This window comes from Pseudophryne corroboree, unplaced genomic scaffold (genome assembly GCF_028390025.1).
Source record: "Pseudophryne corroboree isolate aPseCor3 unplaced genomic scaffold, aPseCor3.hap2 scaffold_619, whole genome shotgun sequence".
NCBI lineage: Eukaryota > Metazoa > Chordata > Amphibia > Anura > Myobatrachidae > Pseudophryne > Pseudophryne corroboree.
Genome location: NW_026970215.1, coordinates 227,655 through 253,049, shown reverse-complemented (window position 1 = coordinate 253,049; position 25,395 = coordinate 227,655). Strand labels below are relative to the sequence as shown.

The window sequence follows — 25,395 nt, the reverse complement described above, 5'->3', positions numbered from 1 at the left end:
CCCTATGCCACACATCGCAATGCCCGTTATGTATTATGCCACACTGCAATGACCCTGAGACATTATACCACATACCACAATGCCCGTGATATAGTATACCACACACCGTAATGCCTGACACATTATGACACACACCGCAATGTCCGTGATACATTATGCCACACACTGCAATGACCCTGAGACATTATACCACATATCACAATGCCTGCGATATAGTATACCATACACCGTAATGCCTGCGACACATTATGACACACACCGCAATGTCCGTGATACATTATGCCACACACTGTAATGCCCATTACACATTAAGTCCTACAGTAAGGCTTCTAATTACTTTTCAATTACCTGCTCGTTGTCAGGGGTTTCATGCACTGGGTATCATGCTCGTTGCCAGGGGTTTCATGCTCTTGGTTCCATGCACGGTGCCAGCGGTTTTCATGCTCAGGGTGTCATGCTCGTTGCCAGGGGTTTCATGCACTGGGTGTCATGCTCGTTGCCAGGTGTTTCATGCACTGGGTGTCATGCTCGTTGCCAGATGTTTCATGCACTGGGTGTCATGCTCGTTGCTAGGAGGTAGTCCTTGTTGCTAGGGCTGTGCTCCCAGTGCCACATATGTCCCCAGTGCCAGATATTCCCCCACGGTGCCAGGTACTTACATGCCCCAGTGCCAAATATAGTCGTCCCCCCCATGTGCCAGGTACACATATGCCCCCAGTGCCAGATATTCCCCCCCAGTGCCATATATGCCCCCAGTGCCAGATATTCCCCCCAGTGCCATATATGCCCCCCGTGCCATATATGCCCCCAGTGCCAGATACCCCCCCCCCAGTGCCATATATGCCCCCAGTGCCAGATATTCCCCCCCAGTGCCATATATGCCCCAGTGCCAGATATCCCCCCCAGTGCCAGATATGCCCCCAGTGCCAGATATTCCCCCCAGTGCCAGAAATGCCCCAGTGCCAGATATTCCTTCCCCCCCCCCGTGCCATATATGCCCCCAGTGCCAGATATTTACCCCCCCCGCCGTCGCTTTTTGGAGGGACACGGAGGGCACAGCTCGTCTCTCCTGTGTCCCTCCTGCTGCATCATCTCCGGCGGCCGCGGGTCTAATAGGGGGAAGTGCCGGTTCGTGAGCCAATTAGAGCTCACGGACGGCACTTCCCCCTATTAGACCCGCGGCCGCCGGAGATGATGCAGCAGGAGGGACACAGGGAGGCGCGCTGTGTGCCCTCCGTGTCCCTCCAAAAAGCGGCGGAGGGAAGGAGACTGCAGACTGACATGCGGACGCTCGTCCGCATGTCAGTCTGCTGTAAATCAGTGGCTCCCCCGCAGCCCCTCGCCCCCAAGCCACCGCGAGGACTGCGGGGGTAGTAGTTACGCCACTGGTCCAATCTCATCTGATGATGGAAGCTAAGCAGTGTTGTGCCTGGTTTGTTTTTGGATTTCAAGTCCTGCCTTCTGGTTTGGCCACGGCACCTCGGATATTCACCAAGGTCATGGCCGTGATGACGACCCTTCACCATCAGAGAATCAGGATCCTGCCAAATCTGGACGACTTGCTGATCCTGGTGAACTCCCAAGAGGTTCTCCACAGTTATCTGGAACTGGCGGTCCAATTCCTAAAAGTCCACGGGTGGCTCATCAACTGAAAAAAGTCCTCGCTGGTCCCTGCTCGGAACATTGTGCACCTAGGGGCACTGCTGGACACACACAGCCAACAATTGTTTCTGTCTCCAGAGAAAGTCCTGAAAATTCAGGACAGTATCGTCCTCTCTCGCCCAAGAGTGTTGATACACACAGCGATGCAAGTACTAGACCTCATGGTGTCGGCTTTCGATATGGTAGAGTACGCTCAATTTCATTACCGCCCTCTGCAGAGGTTAATCCTCTCCAAGTGGGACGGCCTGCCTCATCGGATGATGTCTCAAATGATCTCCTTGACTCCGGAGGTTCGTCTGACACTGAGCTGGTGGCTACAGGACCAACAGTTGAGCAGGGGCCATCCCTTCTGGATCTCCAACTGTGTCCTCCTGACAATGGATGCCAGTCTTTTGGGCTGGGCCATGGTGTTGGAGCAACACTTTCTCCAGGGTCGGTGGACCAGGGAGGAATCTCTCCTCCTGATATACATTCTGGAATTGCAGGCAGTGTTCAATTAATTGACACTGGCCCTGCCTCTAGTACAAAACAGGCCTGTTCAAGTACAATCTGACAACGCCACCATGGTAGTGTACACAAATCATCAAGGCGGCACTCGAAACTGCATGGCAAAGCTGGAAGTATCAAAAATCCTCCGTTGGGTAGAAAGTCATCTGACAGCAATATCGGCAGTGTTCATTCCCGGAGTCCTCAACTAGGAAGCGGATTTCCTCAGTCGTCAGGACGTTCACGCTGGAGAGTGGAGAGGCCGCAGCAGAAATGTCTGCACTGGTGTCAGTAGGTGACTGAGGCAGGGATGACTTGGAGATAGTGGGTGACTGAAGCATGTATGAGTGGGAGATAGTGGGTGACTGAGGCCGGGGTGACTGGGAGATAGTGGGTGACAGGGAGATAGTGGGTTACTGAGGGAGGGGTGATAGGAAGGGGTTGGGTAAGTATGGGAAGAAAGTGGGTGACAGGTATAATAAATGACTAAGGCAGGGGTGATAGGGAGATAGTGGATGACTGTGGCAGGGGTGACAGGGACAGTAAGAGACTGAGGCATGGGTGACAGGGATAGTGGCTGACTGAGGCAGGGGTGACTGGGAGATAGTGGGTGACTGAGGCAGGGTTGACAGGGATAGTGGGTGACTGAAGCAGGGGTGATAGGGTGACAGTGGGTGACTAAAGCAGGGGTGACTGGTATAGTGGGTGACTGAGGCAGGGATCGCAGATATAGTGGTTGACTGAGGCAGCGGTGACTGGGAGATAGTGGGTAACTGAGGCAGGGGTGACAGGGAAAGTGTGTGACTCAGGCAGGGGTGATAGGGAGATAGTGGGCTGCATATCTCTGCCTCACTGCAGCAGCACATTCCTGCTTCAATGACAGCAGCACATCCCTACCTCACTTATAGCAGCACATCCCTGCCTCGCTGACAGCAGCACATCCCTGCCTCGCTGACAGCAGCACATCCCTGCCTCGCTGACAGCAGCACATCCCTGCTTCACTGACAGCAGCACATCCCTGCTTCGCTGACAGCAGCACATCCCTGCTTCGCTGACAGCAGCACATCCCTGCCTCGCTGACAGCAGCACATCCCTGTCTCGCTGACAGCAGCACAGCACTGCTTCGCTGACAGCAGCACATCACTGCTTCACTACCAGCAGCACATCCCTGCCTCACTGGCAGCAGCACATCCCTGCCTTACTGACAGCTGTATATAGGGCCTAATTCAGACCTGATCCCTGCTGTGCATATTCACACAACAGGAGATCAGGTCTGAAGTGCGTGTGTGCTGGTGCCGCAGTGCACCGGCACATGCCAGAGATGCGATCAGCATCTCTGCCCAGTGAGCGCCTCTGCCTGATTAATCTGGAGAGTTTTTGTAAGATGTTTCTTCCATCAACCAACGAAGAAACACATTGGTACTTTCCCATGATGAGTGAGTGCTTCAGGATCTCTTGAACTTACATGTGCAGCAGAGTACTGCAATGGAAGCATGCTGGGCCCATAACCCAGAGGTAGGCAGATTGAAACTATCCTCTGCTATATGCATTTTTTTTTTGTTAATTAAAGTAATCAAAAACTGGGATTGATATTTTGTCTCTTTTATTTTTACTTAAAGTACAATAACTTTTACCATTTTAATTTGTTTTAATAGTATATTGACAGTATTGTTTTCTTTCAAAAATCCACTTCATTTTCTTTACCCTATTATTAAAATGGTAATTGACAAAAACAAACTACATTGTCACCAGAAGAGCAATACAAAATGTACAAGTGATATATTAAAATCATCTTTCCAGCTTGAATTTCAATGATGCATTGGGTCAACAATTTTGTGAGAAACATCTTCACCCTTAAATAAAGATTTTCTTAATTCCTTACCTGTGTGCTAATTAGATATCACCTTGTTTTCACATTAAACAGACTTCCACATGAGAAAGCAGCAAGGATGCAGTGGCGTTAATGTTTCCTGGTGTCAACCTGTATTATTTCAGTAGACATTGAAATGAGGATACATCTTGCTGCCTTTCCAATGAAGCAAGTTTAATTTAGTAATAGGTGAAAAACCATCCCTACAAAGGTGTTAATCAGAGACTTGGCTTTGTGGACACTTTTCAGAGAACAAATTTGTTAGCATAAAAATAAAGCCAGAAAATAAAGAGCTGTTTAATCACTCAATTGGATTTTTCTGCCAGCATATTTTTTTTCTCTGCAACCCACTGCTAAATTGTGCTTCCTAGCTGTTTTTATAAAATCACTGAATCAAATCTAACTCTGATTACATCAGAGAAGGCCAGGTACCCTACACCAAAACAGGGGGTTTGAAATTTTGACTTGTCTACTTAAAGATCACCAAAATCTGATAACAAGGTCAATTAGGTCCCTGGGTGGGATTGAACCACCAACCTTTTGGTTAATAGCTGTACATACTAACTGATTGCGCCACAGAGACACTTTGCAAAAGTCCATACTGACAAAGGCTAATAAGCATTCATCTAAAACGTTTCCTAGAAAAACTTTAAAAAGTCAATAATCTGGAGAGTTTTTGTAAGATGTTTCTTCCATCAACCAACGAAGAAACACATTGGTACTTTCCCATGATGAGTGAGTGCTTCAGGATCTCTTGAACTTACATGTGCAGCAGAGTACTGCAATGGAAGCATGCTGGGCCCATAACCCAGAGGTAGGCAGATTGAAACTATCCTCTGCTATATGCATTTTTTTTTTTGTTAATTAAAGTAATCCAAAACTGGGATTGATATTTTGTCTCTTTTATTTTTACTTAAAGTACAATAACTTTTACCATTTTAATTTGTTTTAATAGTATATTGACAGTATTGTTTTCTTTCAAAAATCCACTTAATTTTCTTTACCCTATTATTAAAATGGTAATTGACAAAAACAAACTACATTGTCACCAGAAGAGCAATACAAAATGTACAAGTGATATATTAAAATCATCTTTCCAGCTTGAATTTCAATGTTGCATTGGGTCAACAATTTTGTGAGAAACATCTTCACCCTTAAATAAAGATTTTCTTAATTCCTTACCTGTGTGCTAATTAGATATCACCATGTTTTCACATTAAACAGACTTCCACATGAGAAAGCAGCAAGGATGCAGTGGCGTTAATGTTTCCTGGTGTCAACTTGTATTATTTCAGTAGACATTGAAATGAGGATGCATCTTGCTGCCTTTCCAATGAAGCAAGTTTAATTTAGTAATAGGTGAAAAACCATCCTTACAAAGGTGTTAATCAGAGACTTGGCTTTGTGGACACTTTTCAGAGAACAAATTTGTTAGCATAAAAATAAAGCCAGAAAATGAAGAGCTGTTTAATCACTCGATTGGATTTTTCTGCCAGCATATTTTTTTTCTCTGCAACCCACTGCTAAATTGTGCTTCCTAGCTGTTTTTTATAAAATCACTGAATCAAATCTAACTCTGATTACATCAGAGAAGGCCATGTACCCTACACCATAAGATGAGGTTTGAAATTTTGACTTGTCTACTTAAATATCACCAAAATCTGATCACAAGGTTAATTATGTCCCTGGGTGGGATTGAACCACCAACCTTTTGGTTAATAGCCAAACACACTAACCGATTGCACCACAGAGACACTTTGCAAAAGTCCATACTGACAAAGGCTAATAAGCATTCATCTAAAACGTTTCCTAGAAAAACTTTAAAAAGTCAATAATCTGGAGAGTTTTTGTAAGATGTTTCTTCCATCAACCAACGAAGAAACACATTGGTACTTTCCCATGATGAGTGAGTGCTTCAGGATCTCTTGCACTTACATGTGCAGCAGAGTACTGCAATGGAAGCATGCTGGGCCCATAACCCAGAGGTAGGCAGATTGAAACTATCCTCTGCTATATGCATTTTTTTGTTTGTTAATTAAAGTAATCCAAAACTGGGATTGATATTTTGGCTCTTTTATTTTTACTTAAAGTACAATAACTTTTACCATTTTAATTTGTTTTAATAGTATATTGACAGTATAGTTTTCTATCAAAAATCCACTTAATTTTCTTTACCCTGTTATTAAAATGGTAATTGACAAAAAAACTACATTGTCACCAGAAGAGCAATACAAAATGTACAAGTGATATATTAAAATCATCTTTCCAGCTTGAATTTCAATGATGCATTGGGGCAACAATTTTGTGAGAAACATCTTCACCCTTAAATAAAGATTTTCGTAATTCCTTACCTGTGTGCTAATTAGATACCACCTTGTTTTCACATTAAACAGACTTCCACATGAGAAAGCAGCAAGGATGCAGTGGCGTTAATGTTTCCTGGTGTCAACCTGTATTATTTCAGTAGACATTGAAATGAGGATACATCTTGCTGCCTTTCCAATGAAGCAAGTTTAATTTAGTAATAGGTGAAAAACCATCCCTACAAAGGTGTTAATCAGAGACTTGGCTTTGTGGACACTTTTCAGAGAACAAATTTGTTAGCATAAAAATAAAGCCAGAAAATAAAGAGCTCTTTAATCACTCAATTGGATTTTTCTGCCAGCATATTTTTTTTCTCTGCAACCCACTGCTAAATTGTGCTTCCTAGCTGTTTTTATAAAATCACTGAATCAAATCTAACTCTGATTACATCAGAGAAGGCCAGGTACCCTACACCATAACAGGGGGTTTGAAATTTTGACTTGTCTACTTAAAGATCACCAAAATCTGATAACAAGGTCAATTAGGTCCCTGGGTGGGATTGAACCACCAACCTTTTGGTTAATAGCCGTACATACTAACTGATTGCGCCACAGAGACACTTTGCAAAAGTCCATACTGACAAAGGCTAATAAGCATTCATCTAAAACGTTTCCTAGAAAAACTTTAAAAAGTCAATAATCTGGAGAGTTTTTGTAAGATGTTTCTTCCATCAACCAACGAAGAAACACATTGGTACTTTCCCATGATGAGTGAGTGCTTCAGGATCTCTTGAACTTACATGTGCAGCAGAGTACTGCAATGGAAGCATGCTGGGCCCATAACCCAGAGGTAGGCAGATTGAAACTATCCTCTGCTATATGCATTTTTTTTTTGTTAATTAAAGTAATCCAAAACTGGGATTGATATTTTGTCTCTTTTATTTTTACTTAAAGTACAATAACTTTTACCATTTTAATTTGTTTTAATAGTATATTGACAGTATTGTTTTCTTTCAAAAATCCACTTCATTTTCTTTACCCTATTATTAAAATGGTAATTGACAAAAACAAACTACATTGTCACCAGAAGAGCAATACAAAATGTACAAGTGATATATTAAAATCATCTTTCCAGCTTGAAATTCAATGTTGCATTGGGTCAACAATTTTGTGAGAAACATCTTCACCCTTAAATAAAGATTTTCTTAATTCCTTACCTGTGTGCTAATTAGATATCACCTTGTTTTCACATTAAACAGACTTCCACATGAGAAAGCAGCAAGGATGCAGTGGCGTTAATGTTTAATGGTGTCAACTTGTATTATTTCAGTAGACATTGAAATGAGGATGCATCTTGCTGCCTTTCCAATGAAGCAAGTTTAATTTAGTAATAGGTGAAAAACCATCCTTACAAAGGTGTTAATCAGAGACTTGGCTTTGTGGACACTTTTCAGAGAACAAATTTGTAAGCATAAAAATAAAGCCAGAAAATGAAGAGCTGTTTAATCACTCGATTGGATTTTTCTGCCAGCATATTTTTTTTCTCTGCAACCCACTGCTAAATTGTGCTTCCTAGCTGTTTTTTATAAAATCACTGAATCAAATCTAACTCTGATTACATCAGAGAAGGCCAGGTACCCTACACAATAAGAGGGGGTTTGAAATTTTGACTTGTCTACTTAAATATCACCAAAATCTGATCACAAGGTCAATTACGTCCCTGGGTGGGATTGAACCACCAACCTTTTGGTTAATAGCCGAACACACTAACCGATTGCGCCACCGAGACACTTTGTAAACAGTACATACTGACAAAGGCTAATAAGCATACATCTAGAACGTTTCCTAGAAAAATATTAAAAAATCAATAATCTGGAGAGTTTTTGTAAGATGTTTCTTCCATCAACCAATGAATAAACACATTGGTACTTTCCCATGATGAGTGAGTGCTTCAGGATCTCTTGCACTTACATGTGCAGCAGAGTACTGCAATGGAAGCATGCTGGACCCATAACCCAGAGGTAGGCAGATTGAAACTATCCTTTGCTATATGCATTTTTTTTGTTAATTTAAGTAATCAAAACTGGGATTGATATTTTTGCTCTTTTATTTTTACTTAAAGTACAATAACTTTTACCATTTTAATTTGTTTTAATAGTATATTGACAGTATAGTTTTCTTTCAAAAATCCACTTAATTTTCTTTACCCGATTATTAAAATGGTAATTGACAAAAAAAACTACATTGTCACCAGAAGAGCAATACAAAATGTACAAGTGATATATTAAAATCATCTTTCCAGCTTGAATTTCAATGATGCATTGGGGCAACGATTTTGTGAGAAACATCTTCACCCTTAAATAAAGATTTTCTTAATTCCTTACCTGTGTGCTAATTAGATATCACCTTGTTTTCATATTAAACAGACTTTTACATGAGAAAGCAGCAAGGATGCAGTGGCGTTAATGTTTCCTGGTGTCAACCTGTATTATTTCAGTAGACATTGAAATGAGGATGCATCTTGCTGCCTTTCCAATGAAGCAAGTTTAATTTAGTAATAGGTGAAAAACCATCCTTACAAAGGTGTTAATCAGAGACTTGGCTTTGTGGACACTTTTCAGAGAACAAATTTGTTAGCATAAAAATAAAGCCAGAAAATAAAGAGCTGTTTAATCACTCAATTGGATTTTTCTGCCAGCATATTTTTTTTCTCTGCAACCCACTGCTAAATTGTGCTTCCTAGCTGTTTTTATAAAATCACTGAATCAAATCTAACTCTGATTACATCAGAGAAGGCCAAGTACCCTACACCATAACAGGGGGTTTGAAATTTTGACTTGTCTACTTAAAGATCACCAAAATCTGATAACAAGGTCAATTAGGTCCCTGGGTGGGATTAAACCACCAACCTTTTGGTTAAAAGCCGTACATACTAACTGATTGCGCCACAGAGACACTTTGCAAATTTCCATACTGACAAAGGCTAATAAGCATTCATCTAAAACGTTTCCTAGAAAAACTTTAAAATGTCAATAATCTGGAGAGTTTTTGTAAGATGTTTCTTCCATCAACCAACGAAGAAACACATTGGTACTTTCCCATGATGAGTGAGTGCTTCAGGATCTCTTGCACTTACATGTGCAGCAGAGTACTGCAATGGAAGCATGCTGGGCCCATAACCCAGAGGTAGGCAGATTGAAACTATCCTCTGCTATATGCATTTTTTTTTGTTAATTAAAGTAATCCAAAACTGGGATTGATATTTTGTCTCTTTTATTTTTACTTAAAGTACAATAACTTTTACCATTTTAATTTGTTTTAATAGTATATTGACAGTATTGTTTTCTTTCAAAAATCCACTTCATTTTCTTTACCCTATTATTAAAATGGTAATTGACAAAAACAAACTACATTGTCACCAGAAGAGCAATACAAAATGTACAAGTGATATATTAAAATCATCTTTCCAGCTTGAATTTCAATGATGCATTGGGTCAACAATTTTGTGAGAAACATCTTCACCCTTAAATAAAGATTTTCTTAATTCCTTACCTGTGTGCTAATTAGATATCACCTTGTTTTCACATTAAACAGACTTCCACATGAGAAAGCAGCAAGGATGCAGTGGCGTTAATGTTTCCTGGTGTCAACTTGTATTATTTCAGTAGACATTGAAATGAGGATGCATCTTGCTGCCTTTCCAATGAAGCAAGTTTAATTTAGTAATAGGTGAAAAACCATCCTTACAAAGGTGTTAATCAGAGACTTGGCTTTGTGGACACTTTTCAGAGAACAAATTTGTTAGCATAAAAATAAAGCCAGAAAATGAAGAGCTGTTTAATCACTCGATTGGATTTTTCTGCCAGCATATTTTTTTTCTCTGCAACCCACTGCTAAATTGTGCTTCCTAGCTGTTTTTTATAAAATCACTGAATCAAATCTAACTCTGATTACATCAGAGAAGGCCATATACCCTACACCATAAGAGGAGGTTTGAAATTTTGACTTGTCTACTTAAATATCACCAAAATCTGATCACAAGGTTAATTACGTCCCTGGGTGGGATTGAACCACCAACCTTTTGGTTAACAGCCAAACACACTAACCGATTGCGCCACAGAGACACTTTGCAAAAAGTACATACTGACAAAGGCTAATAAGCATACATCTAGAACGTTTCCTAGAAAAACATTAAAAAATCAATAATCTGGAGAGTTTTTGTAAGATGTTTCTTCCATCAACCAACGAATAAACACATTGGTACTTTCCCATGATGAGTGAGTGCTTCAGGATCTCTTGCACTTACATGGGCAGCAGAGTACTGCAATGGAAGCATGCTGGACCCATAACCCAGAGGTAGGCAGATTGAAACTATCCTTTGCTATATGCATTTTTTTGGTTAATTTAAGTAATCAAAACTGGGATTGATATTTTTGCTCTTTTATTTTTACTTAAAGTACAATAACTTTTACCATTTTAATTTGTTTTAATAGTATATTGACAGTATAGTTTTCTTTCAAAAATCCACTTAATTTTCTTTACCCTGTTATTAAAATGGTAATTGACAAAAAAACTACATTGTCACCAGAAGAGCAATACAAAATGTACAAGTGATATATTAAAATCATCTTTCCAGCTTGAATTTCAATGATGCATTGGGGCAACAATTTTGTGAGAAACATCTTCACCCTTAAATAAAGATTTTCGTAATTCCTTACCTGTGTGCTAATTAGATATCACCTTGTTTTCACATTAAACAGACCTCCATGTGAGAAAGCAGCAAAGATGCAGTGGCGTTAATGTTTCCTGGTGTCAACCTGTATTATTTCAGTAGACATTGAAATGAGGATGCATCTTGCTGCCTTTCCAATGAAGCAAGTTTAATTTAGTAATAGGTGAAAAACCATCCTTACAAAGGTGTTAATCAGAGACTTGGCTTTGTGGACACTTTTCAGAGAACAAATTTGTTAGCATAAAAATAAATTCCAGAAAATGAAGAGCTGTTTAATCACTCAATTGGATTTTTCTGCCAGCATATTTTTTTTCTCTGCAACCCACTGCTAAATTGTGCTTCCTAGCTGTTTTTTATAAAATCACTGAATCAAATCTAACTCTGATTACATCAGAGAAGGCCAGGTACCCTACACAATAAGAGGGGGTTTGAAATTTTGACTTGTCTACTTAAATATCACCAAAATCTGATCACAAGGTCAATTACGTCCCTGGGTGGGATTGAACCACCGACCTTTTGGTTAATAGCCGAACACACTAACCGATTGCGCCACCAAGACACTTTGCAAACAGTACATACTAACAAAGGCTAATAAGCATACATCTAGAACGTTTCCTAGAAAAATATTAAAAAATCAATAATCTGGAGAGTTTTTGTAAGATGTTTCTTCCATCAACCAATGAATAAACACATTGGTACTTTCCCATGATGAGGGAGTGCTTCAGGATCTCTTGCACTTACATGTGCAGCAGAGTACTGCAATGGAAGCATGCTGGACCCATAACCCAGAGGTAGGCAGATTGAAACTATCCTTTGCTATATGCATTTTTTTTTGTTAATTTAAGTAATCAAAACTGGGATTGATATTTTTGCTCTTTTATTTTTACTTAAAGTACAATAACTTTTACCATTTTAATTTGTTTTAATAGTATATTGACAGTATAGTTTTCTTTCAAAAATCCACTTAATTTTCTTTACCCTATTATTAAAATGGTAATTGACAAAAAAAACTACATTGTCACCAGAAGAGCAATACAAAATGTACAAGTGATATATTAAAATCATCTTTCCAGCTTGAATTTCAATGATGCATTGGGGCAACAATTTTGTGAGAAACATATTCACCCTTAAATAAAGATTTTCGTAATTTCTTACCTGTGTGCTAATTAGATATCACCTTGTTTTCACATTAAACAGACTTCCACATGAGAAAGCAGCAAGGATGCAGTGGCGTTAATGTTTCCTGGTGTCAACCTGTATTATTTCAGTAGACATTGAAATGAGGATGCATCTTGCTGCCTTTCCAATGAAGCAAGTTTAATTTAGTAATAGGTGAAAAACCATCCCTACAAAGGTGTTAATCAGAGACTTGGCTTTGTGGACACTTTTCAGAGAACAAATTTGTTAGCATAAAAATAAAGCCAGAAAATGAAGAGCTGTTTAATCACGCAATTTGATTTTTTTGCCAGCATATTTCTTTTTCTCTGCAACCCACTGCTAAATTGTGCTTCCTAGATGTTTTTATAAAATCACTGAATCAAATCTAACTCTGATTACATCAGAGAAGGCCAGGTACCCTACACCATAACAGGGGGTATGAAATTTGACTTGTCTACTTAAAGATCACCAAAATCTGATAACAAGGTCAATTAGGTCCCTGGGTGGGATTGAACCACCAACCTTTTGGTTAATAGCCGTACATACTAACTGATTGCGCCACAGAGACACTTTGCAAAAGTTCATACTGACAAAGGCTAATAAGCATTCATCTAAAACGTTTCCTAGAAAAACTTTAAAAAGTCAATAATCTGGAGAGTTTTTGTAAGATGTTTCTTCCATCAACCAACGAAGAAACACATTGGTACTTTCCCATGATGAGTGAGTGCTTCAGGATCTCTTGCACTTACATGTGCAGCAGAGTACTGCAATGGAAGCATGCTGGGCCCATAACCCAGAGGTAGGCAGATTTAAACTATCCTCTGCTATATGCATTTTTTTTTGTTAATTAAAGTAATCCAAAACTGGGATTGATATTTTGGCTCTTTTATTTTTACTTAAAGTACAATAACTTTTACCATTTTAATTTGTTTTAATAGTATATTGACAGTATTGTTTTCTTTCAAAAATCCACTTCATTTTCTTTACCCTATTATTAAAATGGTAATTGACAAAAACAAACTACATTGTCACCAGAAGAGCAATACAAAATGTACAAGTGATATATTAAAATCATCTTTCCAGCTTGAATTTCAATGATGCATTGGGGCAACGATTTTGTGAGAAACATCTTCACCCTTAAATAAAGATTTTCTTAATTCCTTACCTGTGTGCTAATTAGATATCACCTTGTTTTCATATTAAACAGACTTTTACATGAGAAAGCAGCAAGGATGCAGTGGCGTTAATGTTTCCTGGTGTCAACCTGTATTATTTCAGTAGACATTGAAATGAGGATGCATCTTGCTGCCTTTCCAATGAAGCAAGTTTAATTTAGTAATAGGTGAAAAACCATCCTTACAAAGGTGTTAATCAGAGACTTGGCTTTGTGGACACTTTTCAGAGAACAAATTTGTTAGCATAAAAATAAAGCCAGAAAATAAAGAGCTGTTTAATCACTCAATTGGATTTTTCTGCCAGCATATTTTTTTTCTCTGCAACCCACTGCTAAATTGTGCTTCCTAGCTGTTTTTATAAAATCACTGAATCAAATCTAACTCTGATTACATCAGAGAAGGCCAAGTACCCTACACCATAACAGGGGGTTTGAAATTTTGACTTGTCTACTTAAAGATCACCAAAATCTGATAACAAGGTCAATTAGGTCCCTAGGTGGGATTAAACCACCAACCTTTTGGTTAAAAGCCGTACATACTAACTGATTGCGCCACAGAGACACTTTGCAAATTTCCATACTGACAAAGGCTAATAAGCATTCATCTAAAACGTTTCCTAGCAAAACTTTAAAAAGTCAATAATCTGGAGAGTTTTTGTAAGATGTTTCTTCCATCAACCAACGAAGAAACACATTGGTACTTTCCCATGATGAGTGAGTGCTTCAGGATCTCTTGCACTTACATGTGCAGCAGAGTACTGCAATGGAAGCATGCTGGACCCATAACCCAGAGGTAGGCAGATTGAAACTATCCTCTGCTGTATGCTTTTTTTTTTGTTAATTAAAGTAATCCAAAACTGGGATTGATATTTTGGCTCTTTTATTTTTACTTAAAGTACAATAACTTTTACCATTTTAATTTGTTTTAATAGTATATTGACAGTATTGTTTTCTTTCAAAAATCCACTTCATTTTCTTTACCCTATTATTAAAATGGTAATTGACAAAAACAAACTACATTGTCACCAGAAGAGCAATACAAAATGTACAAGTGATATATTAAAATCATCTTTCCAGCTTGAATTTCAATGATGCATTGGGGCAACGATTTTGTGAGAAACATCTTCACCCTTAAATAAAGATTTTCTTAATTCATTACCTGTGTGCTAATTAGATATCACCTTGTTTTCACATTAAACAGACTTCCACATGAGAAAGCAGCAAGGATGCAGTGGCGTTAATGTTTCCTGGTGTCAACCTGTATTATTTCAGTAGACATTGAAATGAGGATGCATCTTGCTGCCTTTCCAATGAAGCAAGTTTAATTTAGTAATAGGTGAAAAACCATCCCTACAAAGGTGTTAATCAGAGACTTGGCTTTGTGGACACTTTTCAGAGAACAAATTTGTTAGCATAAAAATAAAGCCAGAAAATGAAGAGCTGTTTAATCACGCAATTTGATTTTTTTGCCAGCATATTTCTTTTTCTCTGCAACCCACTGCTAAATTGTGCTTCCTAGATGTTTTTATAAAATCACTGAATCAAATCTAACTCTGATTACATCAGAGAAGGCCAGGTACCCCACACCATAACAGGGGGTATGAAATTTGACTTGTCTACTTAAAGATAACCAAAATCTGATAACAAGGTCAATTAGGTCCCTGGGTGGAATTGAACCACCAACCTTTTGGTTAATAGCCGTACACACTAACTGATTGCGCCACAGAGACACTTTGCAAACGTCCATACTGACAAAGGCTAATAAGCATTCATCTAAAACGTTTCCTAGAAAAACTTTAAAAAGTCAATAATCTGGAGAGTTTTTGTAAGATGTTTCTTCCATCAACCAACGAAGAAACACATTGGTACTTTCCCATGATGAGTGAGTGCTTCAGGATCTCTTGAACTTACATGTGCAGCAGAGTACTGCAATGGAAGCATGCTGGGCCCATAACCCAGAGGTAGGCAGATTGAAACTATCCTCTGCTATATGCATTTTTTTTTTGTTAATTAAAGTAATCCAAAACTGGGATTGATATTTTGTCTCTTTTATTTTTACTTAAAGTACAATAACTTTTACCATTTTAATTTGTTTTAATAGTATATTGACAGTATTGTTTTCTTTCAAAAATCCACTTAATTTTCTTTACCCTATTATTAAAATGGTAATTGACAAAAACAAACTACATTGTCACCAGAAGAGCAATACAAAATGTACAAGTGATATATTAAAATCATCTTTCCAGCTTGAATTTCAATGATGCATTGGGTCAACAATTTTGTGAGAAACATCTTCACCCTTAAATAAAGATTTTCTTAATTCCTTACCTGTGTGCTAATTAGATATCACCTTGTTTTCACATTAAACAGACTTCCACATGAGAAAGCAGCAAGGATGCAGTGGCGTTAATGTTTCCTGGTGTCAACTTGTATTATTTCAGTAGACATTGAAATGAGGATGCATCTTGCTGCCTTTCCAATGAAGCAAGTTTAATTTAGTAATAGGTGAAAAACCATCCCTACAAAGGTGTTAATCAGAGACTTGGCTTTGTGGACACTTTTCAGAGAACAAATTTGTTAGCATAAAAATAAAGCCAGAAAATGAAGAGCTGTTTAATCACGCAATTTGATTTTTTTGCCAGCATATTTCTTTTTCTCTGCAACCCACTGCTAAATTGTGCTTCCTAGATGTTTTTATAAAATCACTGAATCAAATCTAACTCTGATTACATCAGAGAAGGCCAGGTACCCTACACCATAACAGGGGGTATGAAATTTGACTTGTCTACTTAAATATCACCAAAATCTGATAACAAGGTCAATTGGTGGGATTGAACCACCAACCTTTTGGTTAATAGCCGTACATACTAACTGATTGCGCCACAGAGACACTTTGCAAAAGTTCATACTGACAAAGGCTAATAAGCATTCATCTAAAACGTTTCCTAGAAAAACTTTAAAATGTCAATTATCTGGAGAGTTTTTGTAAGATGTTTCTTCCATCAACCAACGAAGAAACACATTGGTACTTTCCCATGATGAGTGAGTGCTTCAGGATCTCTTGCACTTACATGTGCAGCAGAGTACTGCAATGGAAGCATGCTGGGCCCATAACCCAGAGGTAGGCAGATTGAAACTATCCTCTGCTATATGCATTTTTTTTTGTTAATTAAAGTAATCCAAAACTCGGATTGATATTTTGTCTCTTTTATTTTTACTTAAAGTACAATAACTTTTACCATTTTAATTTGTTTTAATAGTATATTGACAGTATTGTTTTCTTTCAAAAATCCACTTCATTTTCTTTACCCTATTATTAAAATGGTAATTGACAAAAACAAACTACATTGTCACCAGAAGAGCAATACAAAATGTACAAGTGATATATTAAAATCATCTTTCCAGCTTGAATTTCAATGATGCATTGGGTCAACAATTTTGTGAGAAACATCTTCACCCTTAAATAAAGATTTTCTTAATTCCTTACCTGTGTGCTAATTAGATATCACCTTGTTTTCACATTAAACAGACTTCCACATGAGAAAGTAGCAAGGATGCAGTGGAGTTAATGTTTCCTGGTGTCAACTTGTATTATTTCAGTAGACATTGAAATGAGGATGCATCTTGCTGCCTTTCCAATGAAGCAAGTTTAATTTAGTAATAGGTGAAAAACCATCCTTACAAAGGTGTTAATCAGAGACTTGGCTTTGTGGACACTTTTCAGAGAACAAATTTGTTAGCATAAAAATAAAGCCAGAAAATGAAGAGCTGTTTAATCACTCGATTGGATTTTTCTGCCAGCAAATTTTTTTTCTCTGCAACCCACTGCTAAATTGTGCTTCCTAGCTGTTTTTTATAAAATCACTGAATCAAATCTAACTCTGATTACATCAGAGAAGGCCATGTACCCTACACCATAAGAGGAGGTTTGAAATTTTGACTTGTCTACTTAAATATCACCAAAATCTGATCACAAGGTTAATTACATCCCTGGGTGGGATTGAACCACCAACCTTTTGGTTAACAGCCAAACACACTAACCGATTGCGCCACAGAGACACTTTTCAAAAAGTACATACTGACAAAGGCTAATAAGCATACATCTAGAACGTTTCCTAGAAAAACATTAAAAAATCAATAATCTGGAGAGTTTTTGTAAGATGTTTCTTCCATCAACCAACGAATAAACACATTGGTACTTTCCCATGATGAGTGAGTGCTTCAGGATCTCTTGCACTTACATGGGCAGCAGAGTACTGCAATGGAAGCATGCTGGACCCATAACCCAGAGGTAGGCAGATTGAAACTATCCTTTGCTATATGCATTTTTTTTGTTAATTTAAGTAATCAAAACTGGGATTGATATTTTTGCTCTTTTATTTTTACTTAAAGTACAATAACTTTTACCATTTTAATTTGTTTTAATAGTATATTGACAGTATAGTTTTCTTTCAAAAATCCACTTAATTTTCTTTACCCTGTTATTAAAATGGTAATTGACAAAAAAACTACATTGTCACCAGAAGAGCAATACAAAATGTACAAGTGATATATTAAAATCATCTTTCCAGCTTGAATTTCAATGATGCATTGGGGCAACAATTTTGTGAGAAACATCTTCACCCTTAAATAAAGATTTTCGTAATTCCTTACCTGTGTGCTAATTAGATATCACCTTGTTTTCACATTAAACAGACTTCCATGTGAGAAAGCAGCAAAGATGCAGTGGCGTTAATGTTTCCTGGTGTCAACCTGTATTATTTCAGTAGACATTGAAATGAGGATGCATCTTGCTGCCTTTCCAATGAAGCAAGTTTAATTTAGTAATAGGTGAAAAACCATCCTTACAAAGGTGTTAATCAGAGACTTGGCTTTGTGGACACTTTTCAGAGAACAAATTTGTTAGCATAAAAATAAATTCCAGAAAATGAAGAGCTGTTTAATCACTCAATTGGATTTTTCTGCCAGCATATTTTTTTTCTCTGCAACCCACTGCTAAATTGTGCTTCCTAGCTGTTTTTTATAAAATCACTGAATCAAATCTAACTCTGATTACATCAGAGAAGGCCAGGTACCCTACACAATAAGAGGGGGTTTGAAATTTTGACTTGTCTACTTAAATATCACCAAAATCTGATCACAAGGTCAATTACGTCCCTGGGTGGGATTGAACCACCAACCTTTTGGTTAATAGCCGAACACACTAACCGATTGCGCCACCGAGACACTTTGCAAACAGTACATACTGACAAAGGCTAATAAGCATACATCTAGAACGTTTCCTAGAAAAATATTAAAAAATCAATAATCTGGAGAGTTTTTGTAAGATGTTTCTTCCATCAACCAATGAATAAACACATTGGTACTTTCCCATGATGAGGGAGTGCTTCAGGATCTCTTGCACTTACATGTGCAGCAGAGTACTGCAATGGAAGCATGCTGGACCCATAACCCAGAGGTAGGCAGATTGAAACTATCCTTTGCTATATGCATTTTTTTGGTTAATTTAAGTAATCAAAACTGGGATTGATATTTTTGCTCTTTTATTTTTACTTAAAGTACAATAACTTTTACCATTTTAATTTGTTTTAATAGTATATTGACAGTATAGTTTTCTTTCAAAAATCCACTTCATTTTCTTTACCCTATTATTAAAATGGTAATTGACAAAAAAAACTACATTGTCACCAGAAGAGCAATACAAAATGTACAAGTGATATATTAAAATCATCTTTCCAGCTTGAATTTCAATGATGCATTGGGGCAACAATTTTGTGAGAAACATCTTCACCCTTAAATAAAGATTTTCGTAATTTCTTACCTGTGTGCTAATTAGATATCACCTTGTTTTCACATTAAACAGACTTCCACATGAGAAAGCAGCAAGGATGCAGTGGCGTTAATGTTTCCTGGTGTCAACCTGTATTATTTCAGTAGACATTGAAATGAGGATGCATCTTGCTGCCTTTCCAATGAAGCAAGTTTAATTTAGTAATAGGTGAAAAACCATCCCTACAAAGGTGTTAATCAGAGACTTGGCTTTGTGGACACTTTTCAGAGAACAAATTTGTTAGCATAAAAATAAAGCCAGAAAATGAAGAGCTGTTTAATCACGCAATTTGATTTTTTTGCCAGCATATTTCTTTTTCTCTGCAACCCACTGCTAAATTGTGCTTCCTAGATGTTTTTATAAAATCACTGAATCAAATCTAACTCTGATTACATCAGAGAAGGCCAGGTACCCTACACCATAACAGGGGGTATGAAATTTGACTTGTCTACTTAAAGATCACCAAAATCTGATAACAAGGTCAATTAGGTCCCTGGGTGGGATTGAACCAACAACCTTTTGGTTAATAGCCGTACATACTAACTGATTGCGCCACAGAGACACTTTGCAAAAGTTCATACTGACAAAGGCTAATAAGCATTCATCTAAAACGTTTCCTAGAAAAACTTTAAAAAGTCAATAATCTGGAGAGTTTTTGTAAGATGTTTCTTCCATCAACCAACGAAGAAACACATTGGTACTTTCCCATGATGAGTGAGTGCTTCAGGATCTCTTGCACTTACATGTGCAGCAGAGTACTGCAATGGAAGCATGCTGGGCCCATAACCCAGAGGTAGGCAGATTGAAACTATCCTCTGCTATATGCATTTTTTTGTTTGTTAATTAAAGTAATCCAAAACTGGGATTGATATTTTGTCTCTTTTATTTTTACTTAAAGTACAATAACTTTTACCATTTTAATTTGTTTTAATAGTATATTGACAGTATTGTTTTCTTTCAAAAATCCACTTCATTTTCTTTACCCTATTATTAAAATGGTAATTGACAAAAACAAACTACATTGTCACCAGAAGAGCAATACAAAATGTACAAGTGATATATTAAAATCATCTTTCCAGCTATAATTTCAATGATGCATTGGGGCAACGATTTTGTGAGAAACATCTTCACCCTTAAATAACGATTTTCTTAATTCCTTACCTGTGTGCTAATTAGATATCACCTTGTTTTCACATTAAACAGACTTCCACATGAGAAAGCAGCAAGGATGCAGTGGCGTTAATGTTTCCTGGTGTCAACCTGTATTATTTCAGTAGACATTGAAATGAGGATGCATCTTGCTGCCTTTCCAATGAAGCAAGTTTAATTTAGTAATAGGTGAAAAACCATCCTTACAAAGGTGTTAATCAGAGACTTGGCTTTGTGGACACTTTTCAGAGAACAAATTTGTTAGCATAAAAATAAAGCCAGAAAATAAAAAACTGTTTAATCACTCAATTGGATTTTTCTGCCAGCATATTTTTTTTCTCTGCAACCCACTGCTAAATTGTGCTTCCAAGCTGTTTTTATAAAATCACTGAATCAAATCTAACTCTGATTACATCAGAGAAGGCCAAGTACCCTACACCATAACAGGGGGTTTGAAATTTTGACTTGTCTACTTAAAGATCACCAAAATCTGATAACAAGGGAAATTAGGTCCCTGGGTGGGATTGAACCACCAACCTTTTGGTTAATAGCCGTACATACTAACTGATTGCGCCACAGAGACACTTTGCAAAAGTCCATACTGACAAAGGCTAATAAGCATTCATCTAAAACGTTTCCTAGCAAAACTTTAAAAAGTCAATAATCTGGAGAGTTTTTGTAAGATGTTTCTTCCATCAACCAACGAAGAAACACATTGGTACTTTCCCATGATGAGTGAGTGCTTCAGGATCTCTTGCACTTACATGTGCAGCAGAGTACTGCAATGGAAGCATGCTGGACCCATAACCCAGAGGTAGGCAGATTGAAACTATCCTCTGCTGTATGCTTTTTTTTTTTGTTAATTAAAGTAATCCAAAACTGGGATTGATATTTTGGCTCTTTTATTTTTACTTAAAGTACAATAACTTTTACCATTTTAATTTGTTTTAATAGTATATTGACAGTATTGTTTTCTTTCAAAAATCCACTTCATTTTCTTTACCCTATTATTAAAATGGTAATTGACAAAAACAAACTACATTGTCACCAGAAGAGCAATACAAAATGTACAAGTGATATATTAAAATCATCTTTCCAGCTTGAATTTCAATGATGCATTGGGTCAACAATTTTGTGAGAAACATCTTCACCCTTAAATAAAGATTTTCTTAATTCCTTACCTGTGTGCTAATTAGATATCACCTTGTTTTCACATTAAACAGACTTCCACATGAGAAAGCAGCAAGGATGCAGTGGCGTTAATGTTTCCTGGTGTCAACTTGTATTATTTCAGTAGACATTGAAATGAGGATGCATCTTGCTGCCTTTCCAATGAAGCAAGTTTAATTTAGTAATAGGTGAAAAACCATCCTTACAAAGGTGTTAATCAGAGACTTGGCTTTGTGGACACTTTTCAGAGAACAAATTTGTTAGCATAAAAATAAAGCCAGAAAATGAAGAGCTGTTTAATCACTCGATTGGATTTTTCTGCCAGCATATTTTTTTCCTCTGCAACCCACTGCTAAATTGTGCTTCCTAGCTGTTTTTTATAAAATCACTGAATCAAATCTAACTCTGATTACATCAGAGAAGGCCAGGTACCCTACACAATAAGAGGGGGTTTGAAATTTTGACTTGTCTACTTAAATATCACCAAAATCTGATCACAAGGTCAATTACGTCCCTGGGTGGGATTGAACCACCAACCTTTTGGTTTATAGCCGAACACACTAACCGATTGCGCCACCGAGACACTTTGTAAACAGTACATACTGACAAAGGCTAATAAGCATACATCTAGAACGTTTCCTAGAAAAATATTAAAAAATCAATAATCTGGAGAGTTTTTGTAAGATGTTTCTTCCATCAACCAATGAATAAACACATTGGTACTTTCCCATGATGAGTGAGTGCTTCAGGATCTCTTGCACTTACATGTGCAGCAGAGTACTGCAATGGAAGCATGCTGGACCCATAACCCAGAGGTAGGCAGATTGAAACTATCCTTTGCTATATGCATTTTTTTTGTTAATTTAAGTAATCAAAACTGGGATTGATATTTTTGCTCTTTTATTTTTACTTAAAGTACAATAACTTTTACCATTTTAATTTGTTTTAATAGTATATTGACAGTATAGTTTTCTTTCAAAAATCCACTTAATTTTCTTTACCCTATTATTAAAATGGTAATTGACAAAAAAAACTACATTGTCACCAGAAGAGCAATACAAAATGTACAAGTGATATATTAAAATCATCTTTCCAGCTTGAATTTCAATGATGCATTGGGGCAACGATTTTGTGAGAAACATCTTCACCCTTAAATAAAGATTTTCTTAATTCCTTACCTGTGTGCTAATTAGATATCACCTTGTTTTCATATTAAACAGACTTTTACATGAGAAAGCAGCAAGGATGCAGTGGCGTTAATGTTTCCTGGTGTCAACCTGTATTATTTCAGTAGACATTGAAATGAGGATGCATCTTGCTGCCTTTCCAATGAAGCAAGTTTAATTTAGTAATAGGTGAAAAACCATCCTTACAAAGGTGTTAATCAGAGACTTGGCTTTGTGGACACTTTTCAGAGAACAAATTTGTTAGCATAAAAATAAAGCAAGAAAATAAAGAGCTGTTTAATCACTCAATTGGATTTTTCTGCCAGCATATTTTTTTTCTCTGCAACCCACTGCTAAATTGTGCTTCCTAGCTGTTTTTATAAAATCACTGAATCAAATCTAACTCTGATTACATCAGAGAAGGCCAAGTACCCTACACCATAACAGGGGGTTTGAAATTTTGACTTGTCTACTTAAAGATCACCAAAATCTGATAACAAGGTCAATTAGGTCCCTGGGTGGGATTAAACCACCAACCTTTTGGTTAAAAGCCATACATACTAACTGATTGCGCCACAGAGACACTTTGCAAATTTCCATACTGACAAAGGCTAATAAGCATTCATCTAAAACGTTTCCTAGAAAAACTTTAAAATGTCAATAATCTGGAGAGTTTTTGTAAGATGTTTCTTCCATCAACCAACGAAGAAACACATTGGTACTTTCCCATGATGAGTGAGTGCTTCAGGATCTCTTGCACTTACATGTGCAGCAGAGTACTGCAATGGAAGCATGCTGGGCCCATAACCCAGAGGTAGGCAGATTGAAACTATCCTCTGCTATATGCATTTTTTTTTGTTAATTAAAGTAATCCAAAACTGGGATTGATATTTTGTCTCTTTTATTTTTACTTAAAGTACAATAACTTTTACCATTTTAATTTGTTTTAATAGTATATTGACAGTATAGTTTTCTTTCAAAAATCCACTTAATTTTCTTTACCCTGTTATTAAAATGGTAATTGACAAAAAAACTACATTGTCACCAGAAGAGCAATACAAAATGTACAAGTGATATATTAAAATCATCTTTCCAGCTTGAATTTCAATGATGCATTGGGGCAACAATTTTGTGAGAAACATCTTCACCCTTAAATAAAGATTTTCATAATTCCTTACCTGTGTGCTAATTAGATATCACCTTGTTTTCACATTAAACAGACTTCCATGTGAGAAAGCAGCAAAGATGCAGTGGCGTTAATGTTTCCTGGTGTCAACCTGTATTATTTCAGTAGACATTGAAATGAGGATGCATCTTGCTGCCTTTCCAATGAAGCAAGTTTAATTTAGTAATAGGTGAAAAACCATCCTTACAAAGGTGTTAATCAGAGACTTGGCTTTGTGGACACTTTTCAGAGAACAAATTTGTTAGCATAAAAATAAATTCCAGAAAATGAAGAGCTGTTTAATCACTCAATTGGATTTTTCTGCCAGCATATTTTTTTTCTCTGCAACCCACTGCTAAATTGTGCTTCCTAGCTGTTTTTTATAAAATCACTGAATCAAATCTAACTCTGATTACATCAGAGAAGGCCAGGTACCCTACACAATAAGAGGGGGTTTGAAATTTTGACTTGTCTACTTAAATATCACCAAAATCTGATCACAAGGTCAATTACGTCCCTGGGTGGGATTGAACCACCGACCTTTTGGTTAATAGCCGAACACACTAACCGATTGCGCCACCAAGACACTTTGCAAACAGTACATACTAACAAAGGCTAATAAGCATACATCTAGAACGTTTCCTAGAAAAATATTAAAAAATCAATAATCTGGAGAGTTTTTGTAAGATGTTTCTTCCATCAACCAATGAATAAACACATTGGTACTTTCCCATGATGAGGGAGTGCTTCAGGATCTCTTGCACTTACATGTGCAGCAGAGTACTGCAATGGAAGCATGCTGGACCCATAACCCAGAGGTAGGCAGATTGAAACTATCCTTTGCTATATGCATTTTTTTTTGTTAATTTAAGTAATCAAAACTGGGATTGATATTTTTGCTCTTTTATTTTTACTTAAAGTACAATAACTTTTACCATTTTAATTTGTTTTAATAGTATATTGACAGTATAGTTTTCTTTCAAAAATCCACTTAATTTTCTTTACCCTATTATTAAAATGGTAATTGACAAAAAAAACTACATTGTCACCAGAAGAGCAATACAAAATGTACAAGTGATATATTAAAATCATCTTTCCAGCTTGAATTTCAATGATGCATTGGGGCAACAATTTTGTGAGAAACATATTCACCCTTAAATAAAGATTTTCGTAATTTCTTACCTGTGTGCTAATTAGATATCACCTTGTTTTCACATTAAACAGACTTCCACATGAGAAAGCAGCAAGGATGCAGTGGCGTTAATGTTTCCTGGTGTCAACCTGTATTATTTCAGTAGACATTGAAATGAGGATGCATCTTGCTGCCTTTCCAATGAAGCAAGTTTAATTTAGTAATAGGTGAAAAACCATCCCTACAAAGGTGTTAATCAGAGACTTGGCTTTGTGGACACTTTTCAGAGAACAAATTTGTTAGCATAAAAATAAAGCCAGAAAATGAAGAGCTGTTTAATCACGCAATTTGATTTTTTTGCCAGCATATTTCTTTTTCTCTGCAACCCACTGCTAAAT

General features: G+C 37.2%; 3 non-coding genes across 3 annotated transcripts; all 3 read right to left on the bottom strand.

Annotated features, from left to right (window-relative positions):
- Nucleotides 1–5,698: 5,698 nt before the first annotated feature.
- Nucleotides 5,699–5,772, bottom strand: TRNAN-AUU (transfer RNA asparagine (anticodon AUU)). Its single transcript has one exon. It is a non-coding gene; the product is annotated as a tRNA-Asn (tRNA).
- A 4,599-nt stretch (nucleotides 5,773–10,371) lies between these two features.
- TRNAN-GUU (transfer RNA asparagine (anticodon GUU)) lies at nucleotides 10,372–10,445 on the bottom strand. Its single transcript has one exon. It is a non-coding gene; the product is annotated as a tRNA-Asn (tRNA).
- Nucleotides 10,446–22,043: 11,598 nt separating this feature from the next.
- Nucleotides 22,044–22,117, bottom strand: TRNAY-AUA (transfer RNA tyrosine (anticodon AUA)). Its single transcript has one exon. It is a non-coding gene; the product is annotated as a tRNA-Tyr (tRNA).
- Between the last annotated feature and the right edge of the window lie 3,278 nt (nucleotides 22,118–25,395).